Consider the following 18,917-nt stretch of genomic DNA (forward strand, 5'->3'; position numbering starts at 1 on the left):
AGCTACACAGCAAACACTGACCCCTATATTATGCTTTATACAGAATCAACAGAGCTCCTTGCTGTGGGGCATGTGGTAGGAGAGAGAGTGTGGCAAGCCTTTTCCCCTTCAAAGAGCAAGAGCCTCATCCTAAGCCCCATTGAAGTCAATAGGAACCTCTCCATTCATTTCAATGGGCTTTGGATCAGGGCCTGTGGCAGGATCATACTATAATGCACAAGTGCACTCTAGGAGGTTGGCCCAGCTAGCATGCCAGCTTGCAGACCTTGTCTCCTGAGGAGTCTGCCTGAGGAGCACGTATAGTTCCACAAATCAGGTACTGCATTTGCTGCCGTATGCAAAAATCACTGGCCTACACAGAATAAGTGTGCATTTAGCTCCTGCTCAGAAGAGCAGCCCTGTGGAGTCCTGCATGGTCATCAGGAAACCTGTGACAGAGAACTACCAGTTTCCTGCCCAAGTATATTGCATTGCTGTAATCCAGCCAAGAGGTGACAAAGGCATGAATAACTGAGGCCAGTCTGCCAGGATGGGATGGCGTTTCCTAACCAACCAGAGATAGTAGAAAACATTACTCATGGATGCTGCTATGTGAGAGCTCCATATCAGTGAGATATCCAAGAGTACCCCTAGACCTAAAGACTGAACGGACCAATTGTGGGTGTGTATCGTCAACCAAGGGAGAATGAACCATGGTTACAAACGCTTGAAAATGCTTTCCTCTGCCTATCAGCATCACCTCTGTCTTGCTCATTTCAGCTTCAGCCAGCTGTTCTTCATCCAAGAGTTGCTCTTGTCCAACCACTGGGCCATCTTGGTGGTAATGGTGTGGTCGTATGTGGTAAAGGATAAGTAGAGCTGTGTGACATCTGCATATTCATAGAATCATAGAAATGTTGGGTTGGAAGGAATCTTAAGAGGTCATCAAGTCCAGCCCCTTGTGCTGAGGTTGGACCAGGTAAACATAGACCATCCCTGACAGATGTTTGTCTAACCTGTTTTTAAAAACTGCAAATGATGGGGATTCCATTATCTCTTATCCCAGTATTTAACTATTCTTATAGTTAGAAAGTTTTCCCTAATACCTAACCTAAATCTCCCTTGTCACAGATTAAGACAATTACTTCTTGTGCTACCTTCAGTGAATAGGGAGAACAATTGATCACAGTCCTTTTTTGAAGACTTCTTTTCTCAAGGTCAGACATGCTCTGTTTATATGTAGTACTGCGTCCACACTGGGAGGCTATACCAATGTAACTGTAACCCTTTATACAGCTGTGCTTAGTGAGGGCTCTAAAATGTTGCCATGCCAATTTGGTACACTCACTTTGCAGAGGTGAAATGACTATGCAAGGAGCAAGACAGTTGAGTATCAGACCCTAGATTTTCAAAAGTTTGCCTGTTCTGATCTGCAGTTGTAATGGCATAATATAAGAGGCAAAATGTACTGAGGAGATCTTAGAGCAGAATTTTGCACTCATTTGTGGCAAAACATTGCTGTTTCACCACACAAAGCAAACTGGTTTGTAGCCATAATAGAACTTTACCACTCTGGGACAAATTAGTGATTTTCCCTATATACAGAATTACATCACTGTCTCAGCAAAATAAAAATAAAAATAATAATTTAAAAAAACCCCCAAACCCTAGCCCTTTGGTTCATTGGCATTACTTCCATGCACATTCATGGAAACGTCACTTAGTCTCCATAAATATTCACAAGTATAAACATGACATTTTTGTATTGTTCTCCTCCGAAACCTGTTACTTTTCTTAGACAACATGGTCCAGGTCCTCCAGTCCTAACTCATTGACCTTATTGAGAATTTTGCTGGAGTAAAAACTGCAGAAATTTGACCAATATGCACAGCAGAATTTGAGAATGACAAAATATGGGCCTAAGCATGCATCTAGAATCATGGGAGTCTTGGAGGAGGATTGATGTTTGGTAAAGTATGACATTAATGGAAACTAGATACTACTTAATATTAGAATGACTGAGAAATAACTTTTTTATTCAATCAACTGTATTGTGACTAGACAAGAGATGGATTGAAATGTCCAACTCACCTGTGGTTCTGTGGATGCCACCAACCGACAAATGGATATGCAAATATTTAGCAGACTACCTGCTCCCTGAAAAATTACTTGGCTGAAGGTGAAAGATGTATTCTCTCCTTAGAATTCAGCACCTCCACCTTAACTGAAGGGAAGAAAAAACTTAAAGACTACCTAATCCTGATCCCACTTAATTAAGTGGAATTTGATGGCTCACTTTAATGGGAGCGGGCTTGGGCCTATAGTAAACATGAGAAAGAGGAAGACTACAAGAGACCACAGAAAGGAACATGCATGGTTCCTCATGTGTCAGATGGGGAAAAGGAGGCAGCAGTATCACATGCATTGCTTTGCTTGTAAACCTAAGTCAAGTGGGCTGTGTCTTCATCAGGTGATGATATTGAGTTGCAACCAATGTATTTATCATACTCCAGTTTTCATGCAGGAAATTATTAATTTGATGATGATACGTAGCAATCATATAGCATGTTACATCTTCAGAGCCCTAGGCAGACGTTAAGCAGGTGTAGAAATTTTCCCTTTGGTGGATGTCTGTGGCCAGCACCATTCTTCTTTACTGTACAGTTTAATGTATGCAGGCAACTCACTCTGCTATAGCAGTAATAATAGCATCTGCCCCTTTAATTCAGGTTGATTGATGAACCATAAGAACCTGCAGCATATTTGAGATTCAGACCTAATGTGTGGAAGCCATTAGTCTAGTGTCTGTGGAGTATGGCTCTAACTGTCTCCTGTTTTTCATTTTGTGTAAGAATGAGCATCATCACTGAGTACTCCCCCCGCCCCCAGCTTCGGTGGCAAGTATCGTTAGGGGATATGGGAAGCAAGCGTATCCCTCCTGCCAAGGTAGTTGGTTTAGTGGAGGGACCCCAGTGCTGCTATGGATTTAAACATGGTGCCGCTCCTATGCTGTACATTGTCCTCTTCTGGAAAGTGCCAGAGAACATCACCTCCGTCCCCTCCAGTGAGAGCTATTAATCTTGGACTTCCTAGAGAAGAGCCCTCCCTCCCCACAAGAGCCGCTCCTCTCTCTGGAATGGCACAGCAACGCACCAAAGGGGAATCTCTGCGGGAGGCCTCGGGTAGTGCCACTTTTGAAAGGAGTTGCGGAAGAGACCACCTGAGAGCACTGTGCCACTACATGTTAAAAGGGTGGTGCTTTCTTTAGGATAGGGGTTCTCAAACTTTTTCTTTCTGAGCCCCCCTCTTCCCCTCCAATGCTATAAAAACTGCACACCCTACCTGTGCTACAACAACTATTTTTATGCATATAAAAGTCAGGGCTGGCATTAGGGGCTAGGAAGTAGGGCAATTGCCCAGGGCCCCATGCCCCACAAGTTGCTCAGGCTTTGGCTTCAGCCCTGGATGGCGGAGCTTGGGGCCCTGAGCTTCGGCTCTCTGCCCTGGGCCCCTGTGAATCTAATCCCAGCCTTGCTTGGAGGACCCCCTGAAACCTGCTCATGGCCTCCCAGGGGCCCCCAGAGTGCAGGTTGAGAACTTCTGCTTTAGGACACCTCTCAAAAGTAATCCAAACCTGGAAAAGGGGCTGGAGAATGAGCAGAGACCAGAGAGGATTCTTATTTGGTGTAAATATGATCCTATAATATTGGGGGATATTTTCAGAAGGATGGCTTCCCTTTTGTGGACACAAATTTTGCCACAAGTGTACATAGTGTCACCTCTATCTAGTCGATTGCAGTGCAAACCAGATGGTGAGAGGTGCCACTACACAGAAGTTCATTTTGGGGATGCACATTTTACGGTCAAAAATTGCTCCTGCAAAAAGGGCCACAACCCAGCAGAAAATATACCCCTTCATTTCTGCAGCCCGCCCTCACAATCTAACCTAGACAAAGATATCAAGCGCGTATCTTTCCCACTCTGATTTAAATTTTTTGGACGGGCCCCAATTTTCCAAATACAATGTGGCATATGGTCCCACAAACACGGGGCATAAATACCATGCAGAAGACAGGCATCCCACACATCTCCAGTCAACAGTCCGTTCAGTCTGCAGATTGTGACCTTAGAGAATTATGAGGAGCATAAACAGAAAATAAACAGGAAAGATATTTCAGTCTGATGTAATTAAGAGCCTTGATAGCAACTAATACTACTTTACTGGAAATTTACAATCTCCTTGGGAGGCCACGGTCAAAAACTGTATAATGTGATTGGGCAGCTGAGACCTATGAACTGCCCATCCCTAGTTTGCTCTCAGTGAGTCCTTATCATCACTGTCGGCTTCCATGTTTGTGCAGCTTGGTTCATATGTAGGGACATTATCAGACAAAAGCTTCACAACCTATTTCATTCTCTATACTGTCTGTGTGCATAACATGCCATAAACGTAGCATAGACCTGCTTTTACCATTAGCTATCATTTAATAACTCACTGAAGGCATAGTCCCTGTAATGTTTACTACAGGGAGAGCAACTAGGGAAAAGCTTGCATATGCTGAAATCAAGAAGGAGATATTTCTTTCCTACTATAAACAGAACACAAAATGAGCTCCTCACGCACCAGTTGAGTGTAGGGTTACATTTTTTTTTGCAAATCACTATATTTGCTCTCTAATTTCTTCAGGTTTTTACTGCATTCCAATTTAGGGAGATATAAACCAAGGCAAACAGAGGTCCCCTCCTCCTGGCAAAGGGTTCTCTCCTCCCTAAGCAGGACTTCTATTTTTAATTCTCTACAGCTTTTAAAACATTTGAATGGGAAGGTTTCATCAGTCATTGGTGGAAAATAATTCCTGCCCGTCTCTCAGGACATCCATTGAGATAATCTCAGCTGGCAACTGGATATTAGTGGGGTCTCTGCACAGAGGGGTGCCTTGCAGTTGCATTTCAGCACATTCCACCTTTGTCAAGTGACTCTTCACAGCCATATTTTTTCTCTTTCAAAGATACATTTTTTAAAAAGATATTGAACTTCTTAGCTAATTGGAGGTGATTCTTTCTCATCTGACAGCTTTCTTTTTCTTGCTTTTTCACAGAGCACTGCAGTGACTTCAGTTTGGTGGAAAGTGCAGACCCAAGCAGTGAACATAAGAACGGCCATACTGGGTCAGACCAAAGGTCTATGCAGCCCAGTGAACCTAACAGGTAATGATCAAGTGATTTCTCTCCTGCTATCCATCTCCACCCTCTGACAAACAGAGGCTAGTTCCTTACCCATCCTGGCTAATAGCCATTAATGGACTTAACCTCCATGTATGGACTTAACCTCCATGTATTTATCTAGTTCTCTTTTAAACCCTGTTATAGTCCCAGCCTTCACAACCTCCTCAGGCAAGGAGTTCCACAGGTTGACTGTGCGCTGTGTGAAGAACTTCCTTTTATTTGTTTTAAATCTGCTGCGAATTAATTTCATGTGGTGACCCCTATTTCTTATATTATGGGAACAAGCAAATAACTTTTCCTTATTCACTTTCTCCGCACCACTCATGATTTTATATACCTCTATCATATCCCCCCTTAGTCTCCCCTTTTCCAAGCTGAAAAGTCCTAGTCTCTTTAATCTTTCCTCATATGGGACCCTCTCCAACCCCCTAATCATTTTAGTTGCCCTTCTCTGAACCTTTTCTAATGTCAGTATATCTTTTTTGAGATGAGGAGACCACATCTGTATGCAGCATTCAAGATGTGGGCATACCATGGATTTATATAAGGGCAATAAGATATTCTCCGTCTTATTCTCTATCTCTTTTTTAATGATTCCTAACATCCTGTTTGCTTTTTTGACCGCCTCTGCACACTGTGTGGATGTCTTCAGAGAACAATCCACGATGACTCCAAGATCTCTTTCCTGATTAGTTATAGCTAAATTAGCCCCTATCATATTGTATGTAGAGTTGGGGTTATTTTTTCCAATGTCCATTACTTTACATTTATCCACATTAAATTTCATTTGCCATTTTGTTGCCCAATCATTTAGTTTTGTGAGGTCTTTTTGAAGTTCTTCACAGTCTGCTTTGGTCTTAACTATCCTGAGCAGTTTAGTATCGTCTGCAAACTTTGCCACCTCACTGTTTACCCCTTTTTCCAGATCATTTATGAATAAGTTGAATCGGATTGGACTGACCATTGGGGAACACAGTTAGTTACCCCTCTCCATTCTGAAAATTTACCATTTATTCCTACCCTTTGTTCCCTGTCTTTTAACCAGTTCTCAATCCATAAAAGGCTCTTCTCTCTTAGCCCATGACAGCTTAATTTACATAAGATCCTTTGGTGAGAGACTGTGTCACTTGTCACTGAAAAGAGCTGCCTCTGCCTTCCCTAATCCAATCTCCTGGAATCCTTGCTCCTGTCACCCCCAAAATAACACGGGTGGTAGATAGATCTTTCCCATTTTGATGGTGGACCAAGTAAAAAGTGAACGGACTGTTGCACACAATACAAAAGCAAAACAGAAGGAAACTGCAGCAGTATGTAAAATCAAGAACACCCTGTTTCCTGCTACAGGAGTCAGAGCTGGCAAAATGACTCAGTACATGTACTGGGATTTGCAACAAAAGGCTCCTTAGAAAATTGAAATGCAATGGGATATGAGTGCCTAACTGCCTTAGGTTCATTTGAAAATCCCAGCCTGCACAATGGCTGGTCTCTCTCTTCTTATGAGATTTTCAAACTAGGAAACAGCCCCCTAAAAGGAAAGGACAAATTAATAATTACAAGGGAGAAAATTGTGATGGAAAGATGTAATGAAAATGCAAAAGAGCTCTCTAATAAACTGAGAGCTCTTCTGAGAACCTAGGGAATGCAGCCTGCAGGGAATTGTGCTGAGCAAGTTTTTCCTCTGGTTCCATCAGACAGCAAAATTCTGCAAGTCACATCATTGAGTGCTGCTGTGATGCCTCTGGCAGATTCAGCCCGGTTAATATTTATGCTGCAAATTCTGGTGACATCTTGAAACCTGAAAGAGGATAGCTACACAATTAAATAAATAAATAAATAAATACAATCTGACAGTCCTAGAGATGGGTCATCATAATCAATTCACCCATGACTGGAAATTCAAATAGTAGGAGTGCGTTTATAAATACAGAAAATCTTCAGATACACTGCATTTTGAGGATGCTCCTGCAGCATGTGCACACACCTATACAGTTGTGCTGCTTGCATAGGAGTTTGGAATACAGTCACTGGCACGAGAGAACCAGGTCCTTATCTGGTGTAAATGGCATCATTCCACTGACTTCTGTGGAACTATGCTGATTTACACCAGCTGAAAATCTGGTCCCAAAAGTCAACATATGCTTACACTGAGATACAACAACTGTGTCCTATTCTAAATCTAGGGGAAAATTGAGGTATATGGAAAAATTGTGTAGGTATCTCAGATGTGGTAACTGTTGACAAATCTGAACATTTTAAAGGCATTCAATCTACGTTGAAATATGATCAATGCCATAAGGCAGATAATGGGTTAAGAAATATCTTCCTTATCTCTCTTTCTCTTATCTGCACAAAATTCCATAATACACCAGAGAAACTTTTCTTCCATCTGTGAGTTGGCATGTTCAATATTCCTCACACGTGATTTTTGGAAGGCTTGGCTGACCTTTAGTGCCTTCAATGAGCTTGCACAGAGCATGGGATTGGCAGAAGCACATTGAAGAGCTGAAATCTGCAAGGTATAAAATATGCCCCATTCTGTGTTCTGGAACTATGTAAAAGCATCATGCTAATCTTTTCCACTTTCCATCTTTCCTCTTCTCCAGAGGAGCTCAGCCTAAGGTGGCAGCCACATGGGGCCAATACAGCCCCATCTTCCCAACTGGGGAAGGCCCATTTGCAGAGAACCTATATGGCTCCATTACAGACAGGGTTGGAAGAGGTGTTAGTGGGCTGAATGTCAAAAAGCCAGAAAGAGAGTGTGCAGCCTGGTATGGCATGGGGCCCATTCAGGCTCGTGGGCTCATTTCTAACAGCTATTAACTGTCTATTAAATGACCCATTAACTGTATATGGTCTGTGATTTGGCACTTAGAAGCCAGAAATATAGTTAAGTGAGGGCCTATTCTGAGATGATATTGTGTTATACTGTGACACCATGGGGTCCCCTGATATTGTCTCTCAATGATTTTGATAAGAAATGTCCTAGTCTATATGTACAAATATGTTTCTTAATTTCCAGCCCTGCAAACTCAATCTGGGTTCTTTGTTTCTTACACATCATCACTGGGAATGAAGGTTTTGCAGCCCAGATTAGGTCCAGGTGTACACATGCAGAACCATGCTATGAAGTGTCCCTAGCTTTTGTTTGCCAGAAGCTGGGAATGGGCAACTGGTGATGGATCACTTGATGATTCCCTGTTCTGTTCATTCCCTCTGGGGCACCTGGCACTGGCCACTGTCGGAACACAGGATACTGGGCTAGATGTATCATTGGTATGACTCAGTATGGTTGGGAACTAGGGGTGTGGGGAGTGCTGCAGCACCCCTGGGTTCCCAGTGGCCAGCCCCGCACCCAGGGTCCTGGCTGCCAGCCCCATGCACTGGCCTCAGCTCTGGGGGATAGGGCATGGACAGGAGTAAGGGGGGTGGCTTTCAGCACCCCCACTATTAAAAATGTTCTAGCGCCACTGTTAGTAGGTGACTGAGGGAAGGATGGAGTCCAGAATAGAGAGGCCCACGAAGGGAAAGAGAAACAGCAGGATCAACAGGTGTGAGAGAAGTGGAATACCCAGGAGTGCTGGGGAGAGACAGATCTTTATTTTCTGACCAGAGTCCCATGACAAGGGTCAGGGTTACAAGGGATTGCTGGTGGGAGTCAGTATTCATTAATTCCTGGGGTTACTGTGACGGCAGGAGACAGCGGCTCCTCAGCCAGCGCTTACAAAGAGCTCCCATATAATCTGAGAAAGAGTATAATCCCTCCTGTACTTTAGGAAGGTCAGACCAAGACACAAGTGATCCAAAAATGATCCAGTCTTTTATTACCTAGTCATGTTCTATTCAGCCCTATGTGACACAGTGAGCTATTAATATTCTCTATGGTGTCTTCAGGTTGATCCAAAATAAGACCACTAATCTGTCTTAAATTAAATAAACTAATGAAACACCAAGTTCAGAGCATCACTCACTCTACTGTGTGCGCAACTATTACAGCACATATAGGGCCATAGTTTTAGAATTATGCACGTACAAAAATTCATGCACGTAATTTGTACTCATCTGTCTAAAAGTTTGTCCCATAGATAACAAATGTCTCAATGTCTCAAAATGATGATGAAGACTGAGCTCCACATTGACATGCTTTTGAGAGTTAAGAGAGCTAAGGTAGTTTGGGTGAAAGAGATCATGGAATGATAGATTTCCGGATTCTAAAGAAAGAAAGAAGTGAAAGAAGCAGAATAAGGACACTGGACTTCAAAAAAAGCATATTTTAAGGGTACGTGTACACTGCAATGTAAGCCGAGGTGCTACTGCAACATAAATATAAATATTTAATAATGATCATAATTAACTACTCCACTGCACCAGCTTCGCTTCACCTGCAAGGATATTCCAGCAAATGGTGGTTCTGACACTGCCAACATTTTCATATGTTGAGTCTCCTTTTGTGCTCTGAAAGACCTCCTGAGGTTATTTGGGGAAGCCAGGGGGTGGCAGGCCCTGCATACTGCAATGTAAGCTCAGGGTTAATAGAACTCACGTTAGTAGACTCTGGATTGGTTAACCCAGAGATTGAGTGTTGACACTGATTTGGAAACCCAGGTTAGGAATTGTTGAACACTGGGTCCCAGCCTGAAGCTTCAGCATCTACACTGCATTATGCAGGCTTAAGTCCAGCCACCCATAGCCTAACTCCCTAGCACCGTCCCAAAATGTGGTCACTCTACTCTTTTGTTCATGGTGCAATGTTGGACAACTTGACTGTCCAGAAGACAAAGAAAGTCAGCCTGTGGGATTGTGGAATACTTTTGGTGGACTTCCAGAGCATGAGTCCAGTGGGGTTGCATGTACACTGCAAAGCAATAGGGCTTGAACCCTGGGTTCTGGTTTGACTCAGGCTCAGACCCTCCACACCCAGGGGGTCCTAGGACTCTGAGTTAGCCCAATTTGTGTGTAGATGGTTAGGCTTGAGTCTGAGTTCAAACCCTGGGCTTACATTGCAGTGTAGATATATCCTATCAAACTCAGAGAACTGGTGGTAAGATCCTATGGGAAGAAAATCTAAGAGAAAAAGGAGTTCAGGACAGCTGGAAGTTTCTCAAGGAGATAACACTAAAGGCACAACTGCAAACTATCATGATGGAAAGGAAATATAGGAATAGTAGTCAGAGGGCAATATAATTCCATCAGGAGCTCTTAAATGACCTGAAAATCAAAAAGGAATCCTAGAAAAAGTGGAAGAACACTGCTCCCTGTTTTTCCTAATTTGATCTCTACTTTAAACACCCAGGTTTGAAAATGTTGAGCTAAGTGATTTGTTCAAGCTCACACGGGCTTTTTGTGGTATAACCTAGAGCAGAATCCAGATCTTCTAGTTCTGTTTCAACCTAACTCCACGACCTTCTTTCCTCTCTTCTGCAGAGAGGCAGTGTGGTCTAGGGGCTTCACCCCATGTCTGGGAACCAGGGACTCCAGCATTCTAATGCCAGTTTCCTTCCTGGCTGCATGACCTGTAAGCTGTATTACTTTATCTGTAAAATAGGGTAATAATATTCACTTACTTTCCTGAATGGAGGGAGGGGACATGTTGTGAAGATTAATTAGGTAACCTTGGGTAGGCACTTTGAAGGTGCTGAGTACTAGAGCTGAGATTTTCAAAGGTGTCTAAGGGAGTTAGGCACTTAAATCTCATTGAAATTCAGTGGAAGTTGGACTCCCTATGGGCCTGTCTACACAGAAAAGTTTTACTGCTTTAACTATAACATTATAGTTAAAGCAGTAAAAGCCCCTGGTCATATTGGTATAAAGCTGCTTATGCCAATATAGTTTATTTCCATAAAGGAATGGTAATAAACTCCATCAGTATAATTATGTTCACACTAGAGGTGGTATTGGTATAACTATTTCAGTAAAAAAATCACCTCTCTAACTGAAATAGTCACATCCTTCCAAAATCTGAGTGTACATCAGGCCTTAGTCTCCTAGGAAAATCCCAATTTAGATAAATACTAAATATTATTTTATTTATTCATACAACTTCCATTACATTTGATGGGAGTTGCAAGTGACTTGCTAAGGACAAATCTTTACCTAACTTTTATTATAGAGCTTGCTACAAAGTTCTACAATTATTTTTCTTTTATTATAATTTGACAACAATAGGTCCTATTTGTTCTAAGTGCCTTGCATAAGAAAATGGAAAAATGTCTAACATGCATCAGAAGAAAATCACAGTTGCTTATCTCATTGCACAAATATTTGCTTTAGAAAAACATGGCCTTCACAGAATATATTATTCTGCCAAACTTCTCTCCCAATTTCTCTGTTCCCCTTTTAATCCAAGTTGTTTCCAGCTTTTTACTTTGGCTCTAAAATCATGTTCATTAAAAATGTGTATATGTTTGACTGAAAAAACAAACATATCTGTATTCCCTTTTTGCATTTCCAAAGATTTGATGGATAAATTCATGTGTTAAACCAAGAGAGCATGTGTAATTTGTTTTTTGTTTAATAGATTTTGCAGTAGATAGAATCCATGGTATAAACGAAAGGGATAATTTTTTTGATCAGTTTCCAATACTTAATTACAAGTCTGCTCCAGCTAATTTCCTTACTGTGTCCGCAGCTGCTATTCTTTTGTCAGTGGATTATTTTTCTTTGAAAAATCTGAAAGGCATCTCGGCTTTTTCTGAAAGTCGTCAGCCCTAGATTCACTCTCCCAGATGCCTCATTAATGCACTCATTTTGCAAGGTTGTTTGGTTGTTTAGCACCTTGCATTCAAATAATTTTTCTTTACTTATGAAAAAATGTTTTGAAAACACTGTGGAATATCTGGATCATTGTATCACTAAACTATTTGGCTTTGCACTATAAACAGCATTGTATGAATAATAGTACAAATTACTGATGAGCATTTTGGATTGACAGCACAGTTCATTTGTAAAAAAAAAATGCAGTTTTTGTAGAAAGCTTTGGCTGATTATGGGATTTTCATTTGATTCACCAAGACAAATTAGCTGGCTCTTTTAACTGTGTATGTTAATATGAAACCCTAGTATGTGAACAGTTTCTATCATAAACTGCAGAAAACTTATTTTTCTATTTGCTGGTAGAATTGTGGCTCATTATATATGTTCTAATATGTTGCATTGATAGAAACATGGCTTTATAGGGTGGTGATATCACCCCAGAGCTTGAACTTTAGAGGGTGGAATCAAAAATCTGGGTCCAGATCTTAATTTTCTAACTACTGCCTATCTCTGTATAATGGGCTGAACCAAAATCCCATCTCCAAATTTCCATCTCCAGGGTAACCCAGATATCAAACTATTTATTAGAGTGCAGTCTCCAGATTAGGGGTTTGATTGTGGAAATTGCATATAGCCCATAGTGATGGGTAGTGCTGAGCCACACCATCTCAAAGGCAGCAAGCTTCCTAGGAGGTGCTGCAGACTTCACTCCATGGGGCCAGCCACCTCTGCTGGCTGGTTTGTGGGGTGAGGGCAATGGAACTTTGGTTCTGCCTCCTCTGCCTCTCAGGGCAATGTGTACTCTCAGAAGAGCAGGGAGAAAGCAGTCCGTGTGCTTCTTTGAGTGTAACATGCCCTTGCTGCACCCTCTTCTGGCCAGCTGTGACAGGGTGCATCAGTGGCTCCCTTTGTTTCCTCTCCTAGTCTCCACAGTGGCCCTGCAAGAGGCCTACCTTCCCTCAGGGAGGGACAGTCAAGTAGCAAATCTCTACTCCAAAGAAAACATAAATGAGGGTCCTTCTGCCCTGCTCTCTTGTAGAGTGCTGACCATCTGATTTTCTCTGCAGAGCCCTAACTCTTACCCAAGATGCCAACTCTGAGGGCTTCTTGCAGTCTGGTTCTCCATAGTCTGTGTCTGTGTTCCCATTCTCCCTCTAGGCCATCTGCTTGGAGTTTAGCCCTCTCCAGGGCCTTCTTCCCTACCACTATCTCCTTTCAGGGCCAGTCACGGAAGGCACCCTCCTTCCTGCAGTTCTCCCCAGCTGAGCGCTTCCAGCCCTTTATGGTGATCACCTGACTCCTTCCCAGGTGGGTCTGATAACTGAACTTAGCCACCTGATCCACAGCTGATCAGGATCAGTTGGTGAGGGGTGGGTAGCTGATCCATCACAAGCAAGGTTGAGCCCAACTCCCCTTAAAGAACCAGCCAGCCCGTGACACCATCCTTTCTGTAGTCTATGCCAGGGGGTGGAGCCTCTTCACACTCCACTCATATAAGAACTAGACAGAACGTGGCCCTCAGACATTTTTGCAAAAGTTGCTGTTAGCATCATCATAGTTTCAGTTTTACCATATGGCAGCTGGCTCCTGGATTTATTCCAGTAAAACATAATTGGGGCTTATTCGCCCCTTGATATGAATGTTTAACTCTCATTAATGTCAAACTCTCATTAGTAAATCTCAGTCACTTGAAATAATACAGTAAAATTAGTAGGAATTAGGCTGCCAGATCTGCTTAAGCGTCCCCAGTTCTTATTTTAAAGAGGCAAATGAACCAAAGGTGGAGAAGCAACGTATGTCACCAGCTCTGAACTTAAATGAAGGCAACATTTTATGAGAAAGATTCCATGCAAATGCAAATGTATGTAGATTGTTTACTTAGACAAGAGGTTTCATACATCATTCTCTGTATTCCTCCTCCCTGTCCCTTCCCTTTTGCCTGGGAAGAGATACTAGTCCTATATATCTTGATTTTATTATCTAACATTGCCATAAAAATGACAAGAAAATGGGTTTTTCCGACGATAGTCTTCTGTTCCTGGTGTAATTTCATGTCGAGCTACAGATACTGACAACAGCATGTTGTTTATATACTTTTTCTTTAATTATATATTGTAGGCCTACCGTTAATGAGGTGCACAATGCTACATAATTAAGAGAATGTTCAAAGCATATCTTCGCTCGACAATGGCCGATGAAAGACTGACATCACTTGCTATTTTATCATGTGAAAATGCCATTGGCCAGTCTTTGGATCTCTCTGACACCCTGCTTCAGTTCACGATGGCAAAGGCGAGAAAAGCAGGGATGCTGGAACAATGTTTATAGTGGGATTGCTGAGGACCATATAACCAAACTGTAAACCCTGGATATAATGAAAACCACTTTAGGCCAAGAGGTGCATCAGCACCATTAGTTCAAGCACCTATAGAGAAAAGTGACCTTTTGAACTAAAGGACCAGGGTTAACATTCTAAGGCTGTTACCTACTGTAACATTATTTAATACTGACCCACCCAATGTTGGTGCACAGTTCAATTTCTTGATGTTAACACATTTCAGTTATTCTTACAATTAAAAAGTTTCCATAATTTTTTTTTATTTGCTTATATATGGCATGGATAAATACAGATTTGCAGATCCTAGCATGCTAATTTATCATCTTATATGACCGGGATAAAACACACATGCAAATCATGCATTAAAATCATGAAATGGGCTACAAATACAATAAAAAAGGTATTAAAAATGTAATAATTGAAGGAAGGCGCCAAAGCTGCTCCTTGCCTAGGGTGTCATTTAGTCTAGGGCCAGCCCTGGGCACAATAACAATGAGTTTGGCAGGCACAGCACAGCCACACTCATAGAGTCACCCTCATAGAATCACTTCTCAATAAGAAATCTATGCCCTGGAGATCCCTAATAAAACATTGCTATAGGGATGCTGCAGGTCAGAGTTAAGGGGAATTAGCAGATCTCTGTGAGCTGTGAGCTGCTTGCATGCCTGCTCCAAGTCACAGCTTTTAGTCCCTCGCTATAGCCCTGATCCAGAGCCTGTGGATCAGGCCCTATAGTCCCCCACCTGTTAGACATGCCAATACCATGATCACAGGCACAATATAAGAACCTGAATGGAACAGAATAAAAGAGCATGGCGCTTTCATTGCACAAAATTCATCTAATTTAAAAAAGTAAAAGTAAAATGCATCTTATTCTCCCCCAAATAGAAACCTTTATTTATAATCAAAAACCATTGCAAATAGAAATGGTACATACAAATTATTTGTCCTTGTCTGTTAAATATTAAGGCTGGGATTTTTAAAACTGCCTACAGGGATTTGGACACCTAATTCCCAATGGGCTTGTCCCCAATTGTTGTTGGCAGCTTTGGAAACATCATCCAACTCAAAATCGCTTACAGCAAACACATTTTAATGTAAAGCTCTGCCTGGTGACCCAATGTTAGCACAATATGCTGCCATGTGGGGGATCCAAATTTGCATCCCAGGCTTGACATTTAGTATCACACTCGATAGGGTTCTATACTCAGCATCCCTGTGTTAGAAGGAAAAGCCTTGACATGTTGGATGTTTGACGGAGTGGGAGGACAATACTGGGACAAATTATGAGGGAATAAGGGGTTGCGGCTCCCATAAGGACTCAGAACACCCATCTCATGGGGAAAATGTTTCTTAAATAATAAATATTGTTGTGGACTTGGAGTAATATTTAACAGATGTGTATAGTATATTTTTTCCTAAAAATAAGATACACTTAATTGGAACAATATTCCACTTATCACTATCTGAAAACTCAAAGAACTTGTTTTAGCTTAGCGTAACATTTTTCTTATGTTTTCTTTTGACATTTTGCTTCCAAGATTATTGTTTGTTTGATTAAGAAGTCTGGCAGTTCAGACCTGATTTGCATGGATCTTAACAGCTATACAGTTAGGTCAGATTTATAAAAGGCATTTCCTTTTGCGGTTATAAAAATGTGATGGCTTGTTTCATTTGAAAAATGAAGAATTAATGTAATGAGACACTCTTGTAAACATCCCTTCTTGAAGGCAATCTACAGTTACTTACAGGAGCTCTGGCTTAAATTTGATTTCTCCAACCACCTTCTCCTTCCATTCCAAAAGACCCCTCCTCCCCCTGAATCATATCAAAAAGAGCATTGCTGCAGTGAAAATATAATGCAAAATCATGCATTAAAAAGACATTCACAATTGGCAAGTATAATTACTCCTTTTTTCCCCTCAAAAAGGGATTATCGTGACTACAATATTGTCAAAACGATGCACCAAAGAACAATATTTCAGACAAGTGCAGCCATCAAACAAACACACTGTATAATTATGTTCTTTGTCTCCTCTAAAATCTCTCGCTCCTATTTGTATCTTGCGTGCCTAAGACCTCCTCCAAAGGAAGCACCAGATTCTTTTTGATGATAGCACATCTATCAAAGGTCTGATGGCTAGCTTGGCCTTTGCTGGGCTCTAATGGCAGTACTTGGCAGGTCTGCCTCAGATGTGGAGCTGTGCCTGGACTTTGCCCTGAGCTAAAGATGCCACCTCTAATATACAGAACTGTCATGAATTTGTTTTTTGTCATAAATGAAGCATGGGGCTGTGCTTTAATTTTCCTCACTGCCCTCTGTCAGGTAATAACCATAAATATTGTCCTGAATCATTAAGTCACAACCTGAAATGTGATCCTGCCCAGTTTCCAATCAGACAGCCATCTGGAAGATGAAAGAAGTCTATTTTTGTTTTAGAATGATCCAGACTCTAATTTGTAGTAACACTCTTAACAGGCTGTTTCGGAGACATTAACCAGAGACTAGGCTCAGTTACTCAAGGAAGGTGCATTGTGTGTGCTGTCTAAAGCATTTTCAGCAGGCAGAACCATGTCTCTGATGTAAACCTGCAACGCTCAGAGACTTTTTAATCAAGTTAACCATATTCCTACATGAGCATCGGGTAGGCAAACAGGATGAGTGAAAATATATAATGTCATAAAAAGTGCCAGCATTTCCGTAAGACAAAAATGAGTAGTTCCATCAAGCTAACAATGACATTTCAGGCTGTATATACTCCTATCAAGCTGGAGTTAATTTAATGCTGAAAATGAATAGTATTCTTTGTCTGCTATAGAAATAGGTGTTTCCACCACAGAGGTAAATCTTTTATTGCAACAGTGGAATAATTTTTAAAAAATAAAATGATTATGCTGCCATTGACAGTCAAAAGCACTGTCAATCAAATGATTCTCATTATGTATTTGAAACTCCTGAGTCCTCCTGACCCGTGGTACAGAGGCTTTCATTAGTTTGTGACATCACAAAACAGCTGCAGTGCAATCAGACAAAGTATTGAGCAGTCAAAATTGAAAGCACATGTATCAGCTCTTTCTATTCCAAGGTAAGTCATGAAAGAGCTGGGGTCTAGTGGTCTAAACATGGGACTGAGAGACAGGAACACCTAATTTCTCTTGTGGTCTTGCGCACATCAGTAAATATAACTGTGTCTCAGTTACCCATCTGTAAACTTAGGATAACACCCCCACAAGTGTGTAGTGTGGATCAAATAACGTTTGCAGACCAGTGTGTATTATTATTAGGATTAAAATTGTCCCCAAATTAAACAGCGTTAATATGAACATTAAAAAATACCAGGTGGGATTTTCCAAATCACTCAACATTGACCTAACTCCGCTCTTAAGTGGAACCTAAAGACATGTCTCTCATTCTTAAACAGTGCAGATAACAGAATATTTAAGTAAGAACAAGTTGATATATTTTCTCTTTGAATGTATGTGGCAATCCAAGAAGGATCCAGTAATACAAATGCACTTGGTCAGCCTCTAGCAGATGTGCCTCAGGCAGACAAGTGAGCATGCAGTTGAGAGAGCTGGACCATCACACAGTCACAGTGGATCAGGACGTGGATCCCTAAGCCACTGTGCAGGCTCACTGGGTGGGGTCCTCAACAGCAGGGCAGTCCACCAAGGCCTCGTCTCATGACAAAGGGAAACCTCTGGATTCACATTTCTCATTCGCTTTAAAAGAAAACGTTTGTGATGGGGAACACATTGATATTTCTCTTTCTCAGGCTCACTGAAGGTTCCATACTCTGGGCAGCCTGTTGGTCACACGACTGGACCAAAAAAACCTAGGACACTAATTTGAATAGTATTAATGAGCCCAATATCCAGGCTCACCGACCTCACTCTGCCCATGTTTCATGAATCTGACCAGGCCCTTTATACTTTGTTATCTGGAGAACAAGCCCAGGCATGCCACAGATACTCTCTCTTTCTTTCAGTGGGAGAGGTTTCAGCAGTTGTGTGTGGAGAAACAGTTAACAAATCTTTCGTATTTCTAGATGTTTTGTCATTTCAGGTTATGTTCTCTTTAAAGAATAGGAAAAAGACCTGCCATGTGTATGTGAATGCCACAATCACATGGGATTCGCCTGCAGATTCAGAGAGCACCCCCTGGAGGTCTTTTATAGGTGAAGATAATGGAACCAAAGTCCATTTGAATAAACCTTGTTTTTTCCTTCAAATATCTGTGAAATGGGTGACAATATTTTCCCCAGCAAGTATGTTCAGGAAAGATGGGACGGAGAAAAACATAAGTTATAATCTGTCTATGGCACGATCAGATGTTAGGGTTTCGTTAATTTCTTGCATTAGGCTGAAGTGTGACTAGCTTGCCACATGTGCAGAGGAAGGAAGAAAAAAAGGCACAGGTGGAATCTCTTCCTCAGGCTGAGCCCTTAAGCCAGAGCAATCCACAATCATATTCCCTGCACTCCTTGATTGCCAGGACTGCGTGAGGCTAGCCTTGAACGTGGGGCTAGCTTCTCCAAAAGAGGAGGGGCTGTATTAGAGGTTTGGTCCTACACCCCAACAAACAACCTGGCACAAGGGTAGGCGTCCAAGGCAACCTTCCCAC

The sequence above is a fragment of the Mauremys reevesii genome, linkage group 2, assembly GCF_016161935.1.
Source record: "Mauremys reevesii isolate NIE-2019 linkage group 2, ASM1616193v1, whole genome shotgun sequence".
Taxonomy (NCBI): Eukaryota; Metazoa; Chordata; order Testudines; family Geoemydidae; genus Mauremys; species Mauremys reevesii.